The sequence below is a fragment of the Epinephelus fuscoguttatus genome, linkage group LG23 (assembly GCF_011397635.1).
Source record: "Epinephelus fuscoguttatus linkage group LG23, E.fuscoguttatus.final_Chr_v1".
Lineage (NCBI taxonomy): Eukaryota > Metazoa > Chordata > Actinopteri > Perciformes > Serranidae > Epinephelus > Epinephelus fuscoguttatus.
Window position 1 is genome coordinate 1,515,324 of NC_064774.1, and position 17,553 is coordinate 1,532,876.

The window sequence follows — 17,553 nt, forward strand, 5'->3', positions numbered from 1 at the left end:
GGTAAATCACCATCAAACTGCAAGTTAAAGCAGTGAAAATATTCTAAATGTAGCTCACATGTTCATCGCTTTTAACCTTTGCCTCCATCCACAGCAGTGCTTTGCTTAGCTTCCATGGTGGGACTGGCTGCTTCTCCAAACTGGGTGACCACCATCTACATAGGTAATACCAGGACTATGGATAAGTACCTTGTATATCCCCACTTCAAAAAAAACAAAAAAAAAACATCAGAACTATCCTTTTACATGTTGCTTTAAAGGGAAATTCCACTCAATTTAAAGATGAAGTTCCTGTGACATGTTTGAGGCCAAAACCAGCTCCAACTTACCGTGTTGTTATATTTGGAAGAAACACAACAGGGTTTGATTGTAAACTATGCAGCAGATTAAAGAGGGAACTGGCAAAATTAAGATCTTTAAGTTGATATTCTAGGAGAATAAAAAGTTTTTTTGTGATCCTAGCATTCTTTAATGCCTGCTACACACTACATGATACCAGCCCGATTATACCCCGACGCAGCAGCATACGATATCGGCATGGATCGACAATGAGTGTCGTACATGATGATCCATCGTTTCGCCTCGTGTAGTGTGTCATGGTAGACGACAGCTGACGCCACGTCTGGGATGCCCCATGATGTTCCAACAGTGTCGTTCACGACTTCTCCCGTCACAGCCGTCACTTTGACCAATAGGAACACAGAGCGATGTGCTGCCGTGGAAACTGTACGACAACAACAGCCCAGTTTTATTGATATTCCCTGTAGGGATGTTAGCACACAGAGTAAAAAGGTAGTACTGCCATTAGCATCAAGCTAGCAAACAATGTTACCTCTTCATAATGGAGGATATAAAGAAAAAAAAAAAGTGGCTTTTACTCACCACAACTGCAGAGGCTCCCAGCTTCATTTGAAACAGACGACATTATAAACGGGCCGTTATTTATTAATCCCTCTGTGTTTTTATATTTTCACTTTTTATCCGCTCCCGTTGCCTTGATAAAGTTAATGCATCGCGCCGTCATTTCAAACTTAACACTTCCTGTATCCGTTTAAAATTAAAAGCACCTTATAACTTCAGTTGAGAGAATCCCTCCATTTTCTAAAAAGGCTTTTATTGTGAAACAATTGCAGGAACTTGTTGTGGAGGACCGTACTTCAAATGTAGCTCCGCCCATCTGGTGGCACTTTTTACGTTACTACAACATTTCGGCTGGCACGTGAACAGACACAGTGACTGAAGTAATAGTAATAATAATAATAAAAATAGGACAAGAATTATCCAATGACGTCACACTCATCGTGAAAGACACCCAGCGATGATTGGTGTGAACCAGCGTGTGGTCTGTCAAGTCTGTCGGCCAAGTCACGTCACACAGTGACTGTCGGAACGGACAAAACTGTCGAATAGTGTGAACCAGGCATAAGCAGTTTTTTGTTCACTGTCTGTTTGAGGTCATTACGCTAATTTTGACTAGAAAGTTAATTTTTGACCTGAAATCTGAACTCAAGGTCCACTTACTGGCTTTTTTCCAAAGCTTTCATCTGCATCCATGATCGAGTTTGCTCGATAAATGAAAAATAAAATAAAGTCAATAAGTCGATGATTTCTTTTTTGTTGTCAACGTAAGGTCCAGCACACGGTCTGCAAACTCTATCCACTGAGGAAGATCAGGAGATGAGGTTGAAAGCTTCCCTTTTAAGCTAAGAATGATTATACTATGATCACCAGAAAACAAAGAGATAACTAGATACAGAATCCTGCGCTCCATAGCCAACATCACACCTAAAATTATGGTGCATATCTAAATTGTGCTCTATCCCTCAAGTGTCTTTTCTCTGCTACTGTAAGACAAAAATCCTGTGATTGACTCCAGTCTTCCTTAATTATTGTCAAATTGTTTTGGGTTTCTTACAGCAGCAGCACATTCAGTGTGGGTTGTCCCCTGACTTTCCTCCAGCAGATTGATCTCACGCTCGCAGCAAAGAAATCCTCTCAGATAAAGACAGACTCTGGATCAGTCTGCGGTCCATCTCAAAAGACCAAAAGTAAAAGGTTAAAGTGGGATTTTCCTTTTTATTGGAATTGTACTTAAATTGTTTTATTGTTGTTGGAAATGTTTGTATGTAACTGCCAAATAAATCTATTAAACCAAAAATGTGACTTAAAGACCAACTTACTATGTTAACCTGAGATGATTGACTCTGTAACTGAAGCTTTTACCGGCTTTAATTTCATGCGTGTGTTAAATCTTCTTCCTGGTCGTCAGATTTCAGGTGTTTCCCGCAGTTTGGTTTTCACCTTCCTGTCCACTGCATAGCTTTCACGCTACTCTTCTGACTTTCTTTGGCAGTTATCTTAAACAGCTTTCAGAGGAAAATGTTGGCATCGTAAGTTCCTGCAAACCACAAATATACCAGATCAACGTTCCTGAAGTGACGTAGTGTATGAACTGAATTAGTCATCTAGAAGTGAAGGGATGGTGGATGGCATGACACGTACTGTAGAGATTGTCTTTTGGCAACACTTCTCGGCAATTCCACCGGTGTTTGTGGCACAGAGCCTGGGTGTTTTTCACCTAACGCAAATGGCCAATCACGTGGCAGCAACTCAAAGCATTTAGTCATGTAGACATGGTGAAGACACGCTGCTGAAGGTCAAACGCTTCAGGCTGCTGCTGCTGGTGGTGTAATGGTGTGGGGGAGATTTTCTTAGTACCAACTGAGCATGGTTTAAACACCACAGCCTACCTGAGTATTGTTGCTGACTGTGTCCATCCCTTTATGACCACAGTGTACCCATCTTCTGATGGCTACTTCCAGCAGGATAACGCACCATGTCACAAAGCTCACATCATCTCAAACATGACAGTGAGTTCACTGTACTCCAATGGCCTCCACAGTCACCAGATCTCAGTCCAACAGAGCACCTTTGGGATGGTGATACACACCACAGACTCACGCCACAGTTTGGATTAGTATGCAGTGTGTGTGTTTCAGAATAGGACTCTGGTCTGTTTGTGGTTTTGTTGCTCTGTTAAAAAGAAGCAATTATTCACCAGGCAACACCAACACCAACACACACGCACCTGGTTCTGCTGTGTGAATGCGAGTGTGTGTTGTTGCTGCATCCAGGCTCATTTTCCCAAACATTTCAACAGCAGAGTAAAGTTTCCTCACAACAAAGATTCTCTCAGCTTCTGTCACTCTCTGTGTGTTTATTTAAGTGGTTCATCTTTGGACCTGAATGAAGTGAAAAGTGTTGATTAACTTGTCGTCTGGACAGTATAACGAGGACAAGAAGGAACTGTATCAAAGGTCAGAGGTCAGCTGAGGCTGAGTCAACAATGGTGATAGTACCTGTACTCAAGTGCAGAGGTACTTATACTTCGCATTAATATTGTCTCTTTTTTTGGCCTACTGAGAATTTGTCCATCTGCAGCTAATCTCAAACTACTGGACCGATCAGCCTCATACTTTGTGTGCACATTTCTTGTAGTTGTGGTGATTGACAGTCGTTGAAAAACCTGTTTTAGTGACAGTTTTATACCATCACTGACTGCTGACTCCTCGCTCTTCTTAACCGACCAGCAGGGGCGGCAAGTTGTCTGGCAATCGGCTCGCCTAAAACCAACAAGCCAAAACTGGACTATGATTATAACTATAACCTCGCTCAGCTGTCTGAACGGTTCCTGTTTGTCTTACCTACTTTTTAAAATTGATAATTAATTGATAAATATTTGTTTATCGATGACGTCTGGGCTTTTCAAACAAGAGGGAAAACTGCTGTGTGTGTGTGTGTGTGTGTGTGTGTGTGTGTGTGTGTGTGTGTGTGTGTGTGTGTGTGTGAGGAGGGAAGCCTGACTAGTTATTTTGCCAAGGGCGGAGCTGGTAGAGCTTATCTGGGCCGCACACACACACCAAGTCTTTAATGTCAAATTTACTAACTCTGTGTGTGTGTGTGTGTGTGTGTGTGTGTGTGTGTGTGTGTGTGTGTGCAGGTGGGCGTGTACGAGTGAAAGCGCCTTCCCTTCCACCTGAGTGATCACGCATGCGCAGGCTGCCTAGGTTCCCCAGCTCTCTCTCTCTCTCTCGCTCTCTCTTTCTCTCTCTCTCTCTCTCTCTGTTTCCCTCCCACAAACACGCGCGCACACGCACGCGACTGATGTCAGTGTGTCGGTCGGCTGAGTCGCGCGCGCTGCCTGTGGATGCCAGCCGGAGCCACCGGGGACCAGTGGATCTTGTTTTGCCGTAAAATTGGAGGTTTTCAAACGGAGCTTCTGAGCGCGGGGAGCTCGCGGCGCTGGAGCCGTTCACTCCGGTAAGTTCATGTGAAGATGGCCCCCCGCACTCTGCTCTGTGTCAGCCCTGCTGACTTCACTGTGGCTGTCTGTTCATGTCAGTGCTGAGCGACACCAACTCTGCAGGCTAACAGGCTGCTCAACACGGTGACGCTTCACGCCGACCAGACTGCACTCACATTTTCACATTATTTTAGATAAAGCCCACAACCTGCCTCTATAACGCTCCCACAGTGCTTTATATTGTGAAGGCTAATGTCTGGAATATTTCGGCTGCGTGTGAGATACTTTAAGGTGTTAAACCATGTGTGTCAGTCCTATTATATCTGTTGAGAGGTTTATTTAATACCTGTGGTTCATCATGGTGAGTTTTTATTGGTGTGGTGACACTTGGAGATAATTTTTTTATCTCTCATGGCACAGCAATAATGTTTCCAGAATATTCCTCCAGTTTGTTTTTGATGCCTTTAACTCAGCGGTGAGTTTATTTATTTGAGCTGTGTGATGTTTTAATGTCTTGGTTTAAATATTAATTCAGCAGACATGTGTGGAGCTGTTGTGTTGTGCATGGTGTTCACACTGTTTGCTGCGGTGTGTATTAATGTCCGGTGATATTCCTGTATTATTATTATTATATAGTGCTCAGGGACCTACAGTGTGTCTGTGCTGCTCTGAGTCAAGCTTGTCTTTATTTTAAATATGTCAGTACTGGTTTGCGATTTCTCTTTAATGTCTATTTCCTGACATTCTTTATTTAACCCTTTGAAACCTGAGCAAGGTCTCTTAAAAACATGGGACCCAAAACATAAGCAAGAAATAATTAAAGAAAAAAATTAAAAACAAGAAAATTAGTAAGAAAAAGAAATAAAGTTAAAAACAAACGACCTGGAAGGAGTGCCTGAAAATTATAATAATTCTTGAAACGTAGTTTAAAATACAGTAATAATAATTATGAATATAGTTTTCCCACCTTTTTTCCGTTATTTAAAACCAAAATCTAAATATGTCTTTTTTTGTGCTATTTGTAGGACATTTCTTTCCAAGTTGCTAAATGGCGGAGAAATCACACCAGTTAGCTCAGAGGTTTAAATACCTGTGAAATATTGCTGTAATTATCTGCAGTATGTGTCTCTCTTGATATTGCTGATGTTTCTGTAATATCAGTGTGCTGATGAAGCTCATCCCTGGCGCTGTAGGAGCTTTATATTCTGTGGTGTGTTATTTGTGATTAGAGCTGCATGATATGCAAAAAAAGGAAAGAAAAGTATCACCAGATGACGTCATACATGCAACATGAGTCACTGTTGTATTGGAGATGGTCATTTTTGCTTTCCATTCTCTTTTTATTGGTTTATAAAAGCAACATGAATTTACGCAAACAAAACCAACAACATGTTTAAAAAACACCACCGTGTGTTTCTGTTGCTTCATCAGACAAAGTCGGGGCTAAAGTTGGAGACGTAAGCTGCGTCTCGATTCAGGTGCTGCAGCCTTCGAAGGCTGCATTTGGCTGCAGCGGCGCAACCAAGGCCGTCCCATTTCAACGGCTCCTTCAAATGCAGCCTTCTTTACCAGAATTTGGAGGATGCAACTAATGAATCCTTCATGGCCCAGCCTATCCCAAGATGCATTGCACAGCGGTGACCATTATCTATTAAGTTGTTAGCTAACAGTTGTTAACAAGCTAACGGTTAACTTTTGTTAACATTACACTCTTAGCTAAATTCGCACAGCTTAAAGGGATGGTGCACCCAAAAATGAAAATTCAGCCATTATCTACTCACCCATATGCCAAGGGAGGCTCAGGTGAAGTTTAAGAGTCCTCACATCCCTTGCAGAGATCCAAAGGGAGAGGAGGTAGCAACACAACTCCACCTAATGGAGGCTGACGGCGCCCCAGATTCAAACGTCAAAAAAGCACATAATTGAAACCACAAAATATCTCCATACTGCTCGTCCGTAGTGATCCAAGTGTCCTGAAGCCCCGACATAAAAAGTTGTTTGGAAAAATGTCATTTTAGCCTCATTGTAGCCTGCAGCTCTTACTACCCCCCTACAATGAGGCTAAAAACAGAGTTCAAATGACGTTGTCATTTGTGGTTGTTTTTTTGTGTACTTTTCCACTGTGGTGTCACAACAATGCAGTGAATGTAATGTTTATTCTCATTATTGACTAAACTACTAATTCGTCTCTCTATTAACAAATTAATTGTTAATTAATAGTGAAAATTTTCAGCAACAAGTCCCAGAGTCCATGGTGATGATTCCAGATGTGCTGTTTTATCCAACCGACGCTCCAAAACTCACAGACATTCAGTTTCTCATCATGTTCTTACATGATGAAAATGTAAAACATTTACATCTGACACGCTGAAAGTGGTGAATATTTTACCTTTTTATTTCTTAAAGAGTGACCAAAACAGTGAATTGATCATCAAATGTTATATATGTGAGCTGCTTGCTGTATATGATGACATGCATACAGACACTACATTATATCTGCACAGAGAAAAGGTTTCAGTACTCAGCAGGTTTTCAGGCCTCGAGGTGTTTAAACTCACACGGTGAGTCAACATACAGCTCAAACTACCAACAAGAGAAACTTACAGCTAGGTTACAGACTCAGATAATGTGGCCGTAATTTCTTTTGTTTTTTTCCTACTTTTATTTACCTTGTTGGTCACACTTGGACGTTACAACTCTTGAATGACTTTAATCTAATGCTCCCATTTAGGGTGTGTTGCTCAAGAGCACATCAGAACATGTTCTCTACAGACTGTCCTCTCTTGTTAGTAGAGGCTCATTTATTCTTCTTTAAGTACAAAAATAGATCCGTCCATTTCAAATGTAACCATCACTGCCCTCAAACATAGATGGTGCTCAGGGTGGAGGCCATTAAATACATCGCGACACGTGGAGCCCTAAACCCAAGTATGTGTTCTTGTTTTTGCCTGCCTGCGTTGTGAGACAATAGTTGCGTTTCCATCACAGTTTTGCGCAAAATAAATGCAATATTTCTAAAGTTTCGACAAAGTACAATTGCGACTTGCAGGTGTTTCCATTAAAAGGTGTTTTGCACATGAGCCGTAATTCTCGTAAAATCTTGTCCCGTGAGACTCCACTTTGTTTGCGGAAGTACGATGGACATTCCAAATCTCTTGAGAGCTGGAACAATCATCTCGGTTGCCACTGCTGCTGTTGCAGAAGTCTACAACGGAAGACGAAGAGAGCGAGTGGTAATTAGCTCAAGAAAATACTCGGTCTCCTCCTCCGTCCAAACCATCTTGTTTGAATGAGTGAACCCTGAACCGGTCATGTGACCCCCCCATTGTCATGTCCGGTGACGTATATTTAAGAAAAAAGTGTTTCCATTACACTTTTGCGATATACTTCTATATCGACACGTCTGAAAAACCACCTCATGAGAGTGTAAAAACTTTTTCTCGATATCTGAGTGTTTTTTCGAAATGTAGGTGTTTCCATTACCAGTCTTTTATTGCGATATTTAGGTTGTGTGCATTTCTAGGGTTAATGGAAACGCACTTACTGACTCCACCAGACTCCATTCACATTCACTGGCACTCTGTCATACACTTCTTGCAGCCTGACCTTTGACCTCTCACGAATCGTGTTCTTCCAGTGAATTTAGCGAATGTGAAATCCACCGAGCTGCTTCTATTGGACTAAAACGTCGGCTTTTGCACCAGACGTTCTGTATTTATAAGTTCAAACCTTGACGAGAAACACACTTGTGTTTTTGAGTCGTTGTAAACTTAATGTTGTGTTCACACCAAACATGATGCGAATTTTCGTGTCCCTAGAATGTTTTGTGTTGACTCGCTTCATATGCGCATGAAATCACGTGTACATGAGAGCCCAAAAGACACAAATTACCCCGAGAGAGGATGTAGCCTGTTATGCTAACTGGGGTAGTGCTAACTTGCTCGTAAAGTAGCTGGAAACAAGTAACAGACGCATGTTTCCACAACTTACCAGTAGGGTTGGGTCGGTATGAGGGAAAAAAAAAAAAACGGTCCGGTTTTTGTGAAAAACTGCATCAAGTCGGTAATACTGGATTTTCACCACTTGGAGGCACAATTGACTCACTCGTTTTCCTCCAGGCGAGCTCCTTTTTCTTCCTTTTTTTAAAGAAGTAGGACGTGATGTCATAGAGCTCTGGGCAGCCACAGACCGACATGATGAGCTTCTCCTCTGTTTTTCCGATGAATCATCTTCCGCCGCTACGTCCTCGGCATCATACGTCCCCAGAGGATCTCAGTGCTGATTGGTTATCGATGCGCGAATCGGTCACTGAAGTTCAGGGGCCGTATTCACAAACATTCTGACAACACTCTTGGAGAACTCCTAACTTAGGCAAAGAAAAACTTCTAGATTGACCACGCATATTACGATCTAATCTGTAGCATTTCATTAACTCACTGTCATCCAGTGTTTTCAACTTTCATCTTCACAAGGACCTGGTCTTAACTTCAAGGGGAAATTCAAAGAAATTCTATCCTTAGAATTTCGTCACTAAGAGCAACTCTTTGTTTGAGGAAGCTTTGTGAATACAGCCCAAGATTTTTCAACTCTTGCGAAGAAGCACGTCATTTGTTTCGCGTCCATAGCGCCGCCTGACATGAATTCGCATCTAATTGTGTCTCTACATTATATGTAATTCACTCACACATATTGTTTTATTTGCGCCTGAACATTCATCTTCTCTGGAGTGTTTTTGTCATCATTCCAACAGAACTGCGCTCATTTTTTCCACTTTTAAGATGAATTTAAGTGTGTCTTTATAAATGAGGTCTCTGTAGGAAAAGTGAGCAGGGAAGGACTGAGTGAAGAGCATTTTGACACTGACACAGCATCACAGAAGTTTGTCTGTAAAGGAAATTTCCGGTCGACCAAATCAGACCTTTTTGTTTTATCTGCTGCATTAAACAGTCAGCTGTCTGCTACATGGGATCAACAGGTGAAACTGTTGTGATAAGTAACTTCCTGCTGCAGCCTGCACTTCACTCCCATCCAGCAACATGTCGTCTTGGCACCAGACTTTTTTTTGTTGCGATTATGTGAGGTCTCACAAATTCTCTTTCATCCGTCCAGTGTGTGGTTCCTCCAGCAGACAAACAAGTGTGTGTGTTTGTGTGTATGTGGTTGTGTCTCCTGCTGCTTCTCCCTCGGGGCCTCCCAGCCGCGGTGCTCCCCTCAGCCGGTTGAGCGTTCAGTCCGACCCCCTGACCCGCCCGGAGCTCCGGTGAAGATACAACAGGGTGACATTTTAGATACAGGACGCTGTTCGGGACTGCCTGTCTTCTCTTTTGCTTTCTGTCACCATGGTAACCCCAGAGGCGAGCGATGCTCAGTCAGACTGTAAAACACAGCAGTAAACTTTAATCTCTCACTTCCTCTGTTGAATAAAAGGAGCCATCAGTCACTCAGAGAGATTTAAAGGGGATTTTTTTTTTTTTTTTTTTTTACTTTTTAACACTTTTTTTGGCACGTCGGAGCCCAAAAACCTGAGCCAAATCTGATGTGTTTTTCATGCTAATGTTGTTTAAAAAGCAGTTCTGAGCCACAGCAATGTGGGGGGTCCTCGCTTCACCCCGAGTCACCATCACACACACACACACACACACGTTTACTGTTGTTTGTCTGGTAAATAAGACAGAGGCCTTCTCCTCCGCAGAGAGTTTTATTTAGGTTTCCATGGTTACTCTGTATTTGTGCTCGGCCTGTGATTCTGGATAGTTTCTGGAAATAGTTTGTTCGTAGTTTTTTCAGATAGTTACTGGGAAGGTTCTTGGATATGTTAAGTGGTAATTCGAGGTTAGATTCTTTGATGGTTTGCTGGATATTCATTGGTAATTCCAGGGTGGAGTCTTGGCTAATTTTTGTTTATTTATTTTGGATATTATATTTTTGGGCTAGATTGTTGGATGGTTTCATGGAGGTTCATTTGGTAGGTTCTTTGATGGTTTCTTAGATAACTGTCTTTAACTCCTAGGTATCTTTTTGGATGGTTCGTTGAATTGATTGATTTATTGGGTAAAGTCTTGGATGGTGTCTAATAGATATTCATTTGGTAGATTCGTGGATGGTTTCTTGGATATTCATCAGTTATTTATGGGTAGATTCTTGAAAGATTTCTCAGCTAGTTTTTGGATAAAGTCTTGGATTGTTTTTTGGATATTTGTTAATAATTTTATGGTAGATCCTTGGATGGTTTCCTGGATTTTTTTTTGGTAAAGTCTGGGTAGCTTTTTGGATGATTACTTTGTTATTTATTCATTATATATGAGTCTTGGATAGTTTCTTGGATATTCATCAGTGTTTTATGGGTAGATTCTTGAAAGATTTCTCGGCTACCTTTTGGGTAAAGTCTTGGATTGTTTTTTTGGATATATGTCAATAATTTCTTGGTTGATTGTTGGATGGTTTCTTGGATGTTCATTTGGTAGATTCTTTAAAGGATTCTCAGGTAACTGTTGGTAACTTCTAGATATCTTCTTGGATGGTTCCTTGAATATTTATTGGGTAAAGTTTTATGTTGTTTTTTGGGATATTTATCGTTAGAGTCTTGGATATTCCTTTGTTATATTCTTGGATGGTATCTTAGATATTTTGTTGGTAATTTCTGGGTAGATTCTTGGATGATTTCTTTGATTTATTTATTTATTTTTTAAATTTTGGTTATATGTGAGACTGCGATGGTTTCTTGGATATTCTTCAGTTATTCATGGGTAGATTTCTTGACTAGTTTTTGGGTAAAGTCTTGGATGGTGTCCTGGATATTAATTTGATATATTCTTGGATTGTTTTTTGGATATGTATTGGTTATATGTGAGACTTGGATAGTTTCTTGGATATTCATCAGTTATTTATGGGTAGATTCTTGAAAGATTTCTTGGCTAGTTTTTAAGTAGTCTTGGATTGTTTTTTTGATATTTGTTGATAGATTCTTAGATAATTTCATGGATATTCATTTGATATGTATTTGGTAGATTATTTGATTGTTTTTGTAGATATTTATTCTTCGGTGATTTCTTTGGCGTATATTGGTAATTTCTGGTTCGATTCTTGCAACACATCTTCATACAACAGCTTATATATCTTACAAAAAATGTACATACCATGGTTGTATGCTATCAAATGAATTAGCATATCATGATTGACGTTACGTGCTTAACGTAAAGTTATGTAGGTTAGGTTTAGGCAGGTAAAGTTATGTATGGTAGGTTTAGGAAGAGAAACATGGTGACGATGTACCTTAACTCAAATGGTGTGACAACCCCAAGTGGGGTGGGGTTGTTTGGATCTGTATGTGTGCGTATGTGGTGTCTTGCTCGCCCTCTCTCCTTTCTGTTTCAGAGCGCGATTGATCATGGGCCTCCGGTGTGTGCCTTAGTGGGCGGGGCTGCGGCTATGAACACCTGTGGAATCCGCCCGGTCTCTCTCTTGGCTTCCCATTCCCGGCTTGACCCTGCAGCTCACCTGTTGTCCCTTTTCAATTTAGTTTGCATCCAACACACACACACAGCCATGCACCCACAGTCACTGCTGACATTCCACATTACAGATATTATCACTTGAAGATATATTTTCTTTGTTTGTCAGAGAATTGAGCCAGCTCTGACAACGGTTCATACGGTTCTGAACATCAGTCTCCTGGGAGAAAGTCCTGTGTTTTGTGACCCGTCCACCACCCCAACCTGCCTCTTAATTAAGTGGGTTATACATGAATTCTGCTTATAGAGGAATAGTGGTGCATTACTCTAGGAAAATGTACAAACAGGGCATGATGGTTTCTTGGATGTATTTTGGTTATTTCTGGGTAGAATCTTGAAACGTTATTTAATATTTACTGGTTGTTTCTGGGTTGATTCTTTGATGGTCTCTTTGGTGTTTATTGCTTATTTCTGGGAAGATTATTGTCATTGTGACCATGTTAGCATACTGGCATTAGCATTGAGTAAGTACAGGCCCAAAGAGCCTGTGGCTGTAGGCTTTCGTTTCTAGGGATAACTTGTTAGGATTTGGAAAATATTCAATTTGTGCAAAGTTGTATTTGTGTTTTTTTTTTGTTTGTTTTTTTTTTAGATCTTTCTTCTGGAGACATTCTGGTCACTTCTGGAAAAGTTTCTGTCAGATTTTTAAGCAGTTTCAGGATGATTTTTGATCATGTTTATGATTATTTGTTGGCAGCTTCTGGGATATTTTCCAATCAGGTAACTCATAAGGTACATTAAGAAAGCTTTTTTTTTGTGGTTTAAAACTTTAAGTAGTTTCAGAATCATTTTGTCCATGAAATGCTTAGGCCGAGACGGCCTGGATTATTTCTCAGACAGCCTTTCTTGACCTGGAAAATAATTTCTATAGCTAAAACAGGTCCTGGATAATTTATGGATTTCTGGATTCAGGAAGGCATCTGGAGGGTTTCTGAGCTTGTGTGCAGTTTTCAGTCATTTTCTGGAAATCTGTACGCTCTCCTCCTTTAGCTTGACACTCATGTATTCAGTCTGCTGACCTGCTGCTGTAATCCTCAAACTGAGGCGTTGGGAGATCTGTCACTGCTAGAGAGAGTGTGGGAGCTTATCTGTCAGACTGCTGAGCAACAACCAGCCGGCCTGTAAACCTGAAGAAATCACAAGAGAGAGGAAAAAAATATTTAAAGCAGCTTGCTGTGACTCACAAGCCGCTGTCTGGAGCTGTTTGCTCCCTGATTGTCTAATTTATCCTACAGAGCTCTAGAAACAGCGTCAACACGATGCTGTCAGGGTGTAATCTTTCCTGCTCTGAAAAGGTGTAAATGATGTTATAGTAATTTTCTCTTTCTGACTGCTGTAGCTGCAACTGATGCTTTTCAACTTGCTGTTTCTAACACTTTCAGTCTGTAAGCGCTTTCCTGCCGAACACGAGTGACTCATTTTGAGTTTATTTTAACGATAAAAAATCAGAGCCTGTTCATTATAACAGCTAAACAGACACAGGACATGAGGAATATAGAAAATTTCAGTTAAAACCAAAGAACTTATTTACATGACTTTTTACAGAGCACAACATTAAAGCAGCAAATCTGGTCATAAACAGCACATGAATCATGGTAAAATATTAAAACTGCATCTTCTTAAAGAATGACCACAAAGAGCACACGTGTTTTGAATAGTCCATCAATAAAATTCCAAAATATGGGAGTTGAATCATTCGCCAAATTTCAGCACAAATTCACGTTTACAAATTAGGAATTTTTCAAAAATTTACAGTTTAAAAAACATGCACTGTAAAATCTGACAAGCTGATCTTACTGAAAAAAAATCTCGGAACCAGATTCCCTTTAAAATGTCCATTAATATAATGATTACGCTTAAGTTACTCTGTAAATTAGGTGGGGAAAAATTGGATATGTCAATATCGGTATCGGCCACATAAGTTGTTATATATCGGCATATCAGATATCAGCAAAAAAAATCCAATATCGCACATCCGTACTACGTGGCACAGTTTTGTCACATATACTACTATTCAGTCAACCCTCAGCCAACTTGCAATCTTCATTAAACATTACATCAAACACTGCATATTATGCTCATACTTTTAACAGTAATAAACAAAACAAAACTGTAGGTGTTAACATTTTGCCATAAGTCAGTATAATGCTGGCTGCAAACTAGTCCAGCACATTTGTATGTTCTTGAACACAGATATGTTGACTCCACCAAATGCAAAATCCTCTTTGTTATGACAACATATTCTCATAGAACGGTTCGTATGATATCCTACAACTTTTACTTTTCCTACAGTACACTACATCCCTTAACGTACAGTTACGTAATTACCGTAAAGTTACTGTGGTTAGGTTTAGGAAAAGAGATATGGTGAGGACGTACTTTAAAATGACTCAGAGTTCACATGGATCCGAACACACAACTCCAGGGGAAGGTCATGGGTGAAAGTCCGTTTATTTGGGCCTGCTTCTTTGTTTACTTCCGTCAGTGCATTGGTCATGTGATTACAGCATTTAAAAATACGCTGGATGTGTACAAACTTGGGTGCATTGCTTTTAGTAGTAAATCATGCAAAATATTTGTTGGAACAGCCTGCTCATGATCGCGTTAAGTCAGACTAGCTTGGTTTACTTAAGCTGTCAGCACTGAGAAAGAACAGGTCAACTGCTCTTGTCATTTTTAATTTGTAACGACTTCACAAAATTCAGTAATAAGTAAGTAAATTCCAGGTAATGTAAATGTTGGTTGAAGTCTTTAATTTAAAAACCAGTGAGTTTGTATTTGTACTTGCTTTCTCTGTTTTTCCTCAAACTTCCACACAGTAAGTTATAAATGTAACAGTGTCACCTGCAGAAAGTCAAACTGTATCAGCATAAAGTGGTCGGACGTCACAGTGATGGAGTCTCCGTCCACAAACATTCGTGTCAGGCTGGAAACTATCTGAACTCAACCTCAGTGGATTAGCTGTGAGGGTCTGGGCGTCTCGTCTGTCCTCTTTCCTTCATCAAACCAGCACTTATTTTGTCCCAGCTCACCACGCTGGATCCAAAACTTTCACATTAGCTTCATATTAAAATGCCAAAGACAGTTTTTTTTTCCGCTGAGTCACCAGAGAAAGTTCAGAAATGAAATGACAGCTGCTGCATTTTGGAAAAAGACATTAACATGACTGACAGCTGCTGTCAGCAGTGAAGCGATAGTGGTGGTGGTGTTCCTGCTGCAGGTCATTTATACTACAACTCCAACTTGACCTCAGTGTCTTCAGTCCCAGGCAACTTTTCATTGAGATAATGGATAACGTCTGCGTCCACTCCCTGCACACTTAGTGTTGTGTTTGGAGATGTTCTGTCCTGTAAAACTCCACCAGCAACTCTTTGTTCTCGTTTAATTGAGTTGGAGGTGGTTCACCTGCGTCCGAGACACACCTGTGGACTGCTGAGTCATCTGGAAACTTGCGCTTCGTGAGCTGTGGTGAAAAGAACGAGGCTGCTGCTGTTCTATATTTTTGTCATGGTCAACAAATCTGAACAAAAGACCAGAATCATCCAAAAAGTAAGAAACATGAATTCAAATTTGTTTATCAGATTGTTGTTTACATGTTGTTAAAGGTTAAACCAGCAGTTCTCAACCTTTTTGACATTTCAGATGTCGATCAGTTGTTTACAGTTCAACTAGAAGGACAACTGAACTTCTCACCTGGTGATGTTTGAATAACTGTCTGAGGCTGAACAAGGTCCATTTAAAAAAAGAGGCATTTGAGTATCAACTTGATTTCTTTTTCCTCTTCCTTCCTCTCCCATCAATCCTCGCACAACCCCTCAGATTTATCTGCCGAGCCTTTGAAGGGAACCCTGGCCTCACTGCCAGGGCGTCAAAAAGCGCCCTGGGAGGGCACAGTGCAGCCTTTAGCATCTGTATGAGACGCCACAGGCTTTCAACCAGCCCCCTGTAAACCCATCCACATCTTTATTAGACGGAGTGTAAAGAGCGGGAAATCCACTTGGAGCAGGTGGGAGGAGACCCAGCAGACCGGTGTTCGTGTCTCTTGTGAAACCAAAAGTCAACATTGAGTAATTTTTTAAGTTGTTAATCACGCCAAACAATTACATCAGTCATTGTAACGTGACGTGACTGACGACTGACGACTGACGTGACCACCATTAGCCACTCATTAGTCAAATGAGTTGTTAGCCTTTAGTCAGTCGATAAGCAGTTGAATCGTTAGTCATTCAAGTGAGTTTATCAGTCATTAGTTAGTCGCTAGTTAGTTGTTAATCACGTGAGTGGCTAGTAAGTTGCTAGTCAGTCAATAATCACGAGTCATTAGTCACCCGTTAATCAGTTGTTAGTCAGTAGTCACTTGAGTCATTATTGAGTCGTTAAACAGTCATTAAGTCAGTTGTTAATCATGTGAGTCGCTGGTCAGTTGCTACTAGGGCTGCAACTAACGATTATTTTCATTGACGACTAATCTGTCGATTATTTCTTCGATTAGTCGACTAATCATTTTATCGAAAAATGTGTTAAAATGTTGAAAAATGTCGGTCTGTCTCTCCCAAACCCCCAAATTATGTCACGTCACTTCGTATGTCACTGCGTACTCACGCCACAGGGTTTTAGTTCACCATCATGGGAAAGCTGCCAATATTTAAACGTAAGAAGCTGCAGTAAGAGTATTTTGAGGTACTTTATAGTGCTTTTCTATTAAAAATGACTGAAACCGATTAGTCGACTACTAAAATAGTCACCGATTATTTTACTAGTTGATTAGTCAGCGATTAGTCGACTAATCGTTGCAGCCCTAGTTGCTAGGCGATAGTCAATCAATCAAAGGAGTTGTTAGTCACTTTAGTCAGTCATTAATTAGTCATGAGTTAGTAGTTGGGTGAGTTCTTAGTCAGTCGCTAGTCAGTTGCTGGTCAATCACATGAATCATAAGTCAGTCATTAATCACGAGTCATTAGTCCACCATTAATCAGTCAGTAGTCAGTCACTGATCAGTCATTAATCAGTTGTTAGTCAGTAATCATGCCAGTTCTTAGCTCGTCCCTAGTCAGTTATTTATCACGTGAGTGCTAGTCAGTTGTAAGTCAGTGACATGAGTCATTAGTCAGCCATTAATCAGACGTTTGTCAGTCACTAGTCAGGAAATCTTGAGTCGTTCGTTCAGTTGTTATTCAGTTGTTAGTCAGCATCCACGTGAGTCATTAGTCAGTTGCTAGTCAGTTGTCACTCACTAAAGTGATTTGCCGTTGTTAATCATTTGCTAGTGAGCATTCATGTGATTTGTTAGTCAGTCCCTAGTCAGTCATTGCTCGATCATGTGAGTCGTAAGTCATTAATCAGTCGTTGGTCAGCAGTCATGTGAGTTGTGAGTCCCTAGTCAGTTGTGAATCACGAGTGGTCAGTCAGTTAATCAGTCGTGGGTCAACTGAGATCTTATTTTAACTCTAGGTAGTTTTGTTGCCTAACCCTAATTGCCGACCCCCTCTGTGTCAAGAATCAAAGCATTGGCAGAAGCCTTGACATCATTCTTCTGTCCACGTGTCAAAATAAGACGCGTAGAGATGAGGTCACTGTTGTGGAGGGATCGACCCCTCAGGTTGGGAACCACTGAACCAGCTGCAGCAGTAACATCCTGCTCCACCACTGATGATAATCTCACGCATCATGAAACATCAGTCGCAGCAGGCGTTGTCCTGCAGAGTCAGTTCTTTAAATTTTACACTTTGCTTTGACAGG

At 40.8% G+C, this 17,553-nt stretch overlaps 1 protein-coding gene across 2 annotated transcripts in view; it reads left to right on the plus strand.

Moving 5' to 3' along the window:
* Positions 1-4,140: 4,140 nt before the first annotated feature.
* Positions 4,141-17,553, plus strand: part of LOC125883386 (FH2 domain-containing protein 1-like) — a 37,918-nt gene continuing 24,505 nt past the window's right edge. The window contains exon 1 of one of the 2 annotated variants that reach the window (XM_049567615.1): positions 4,141-4,320. The gene's annotated coding sequence lies outside the window, so the exon portion shown is untranslated. Of the gene's footprint in view, positions 4,321-4,648; positions 4,779-17,553 lie in introns of those variants that run through there. The other variant, XM_049567616.1, reaches the window with a different exon arrangement.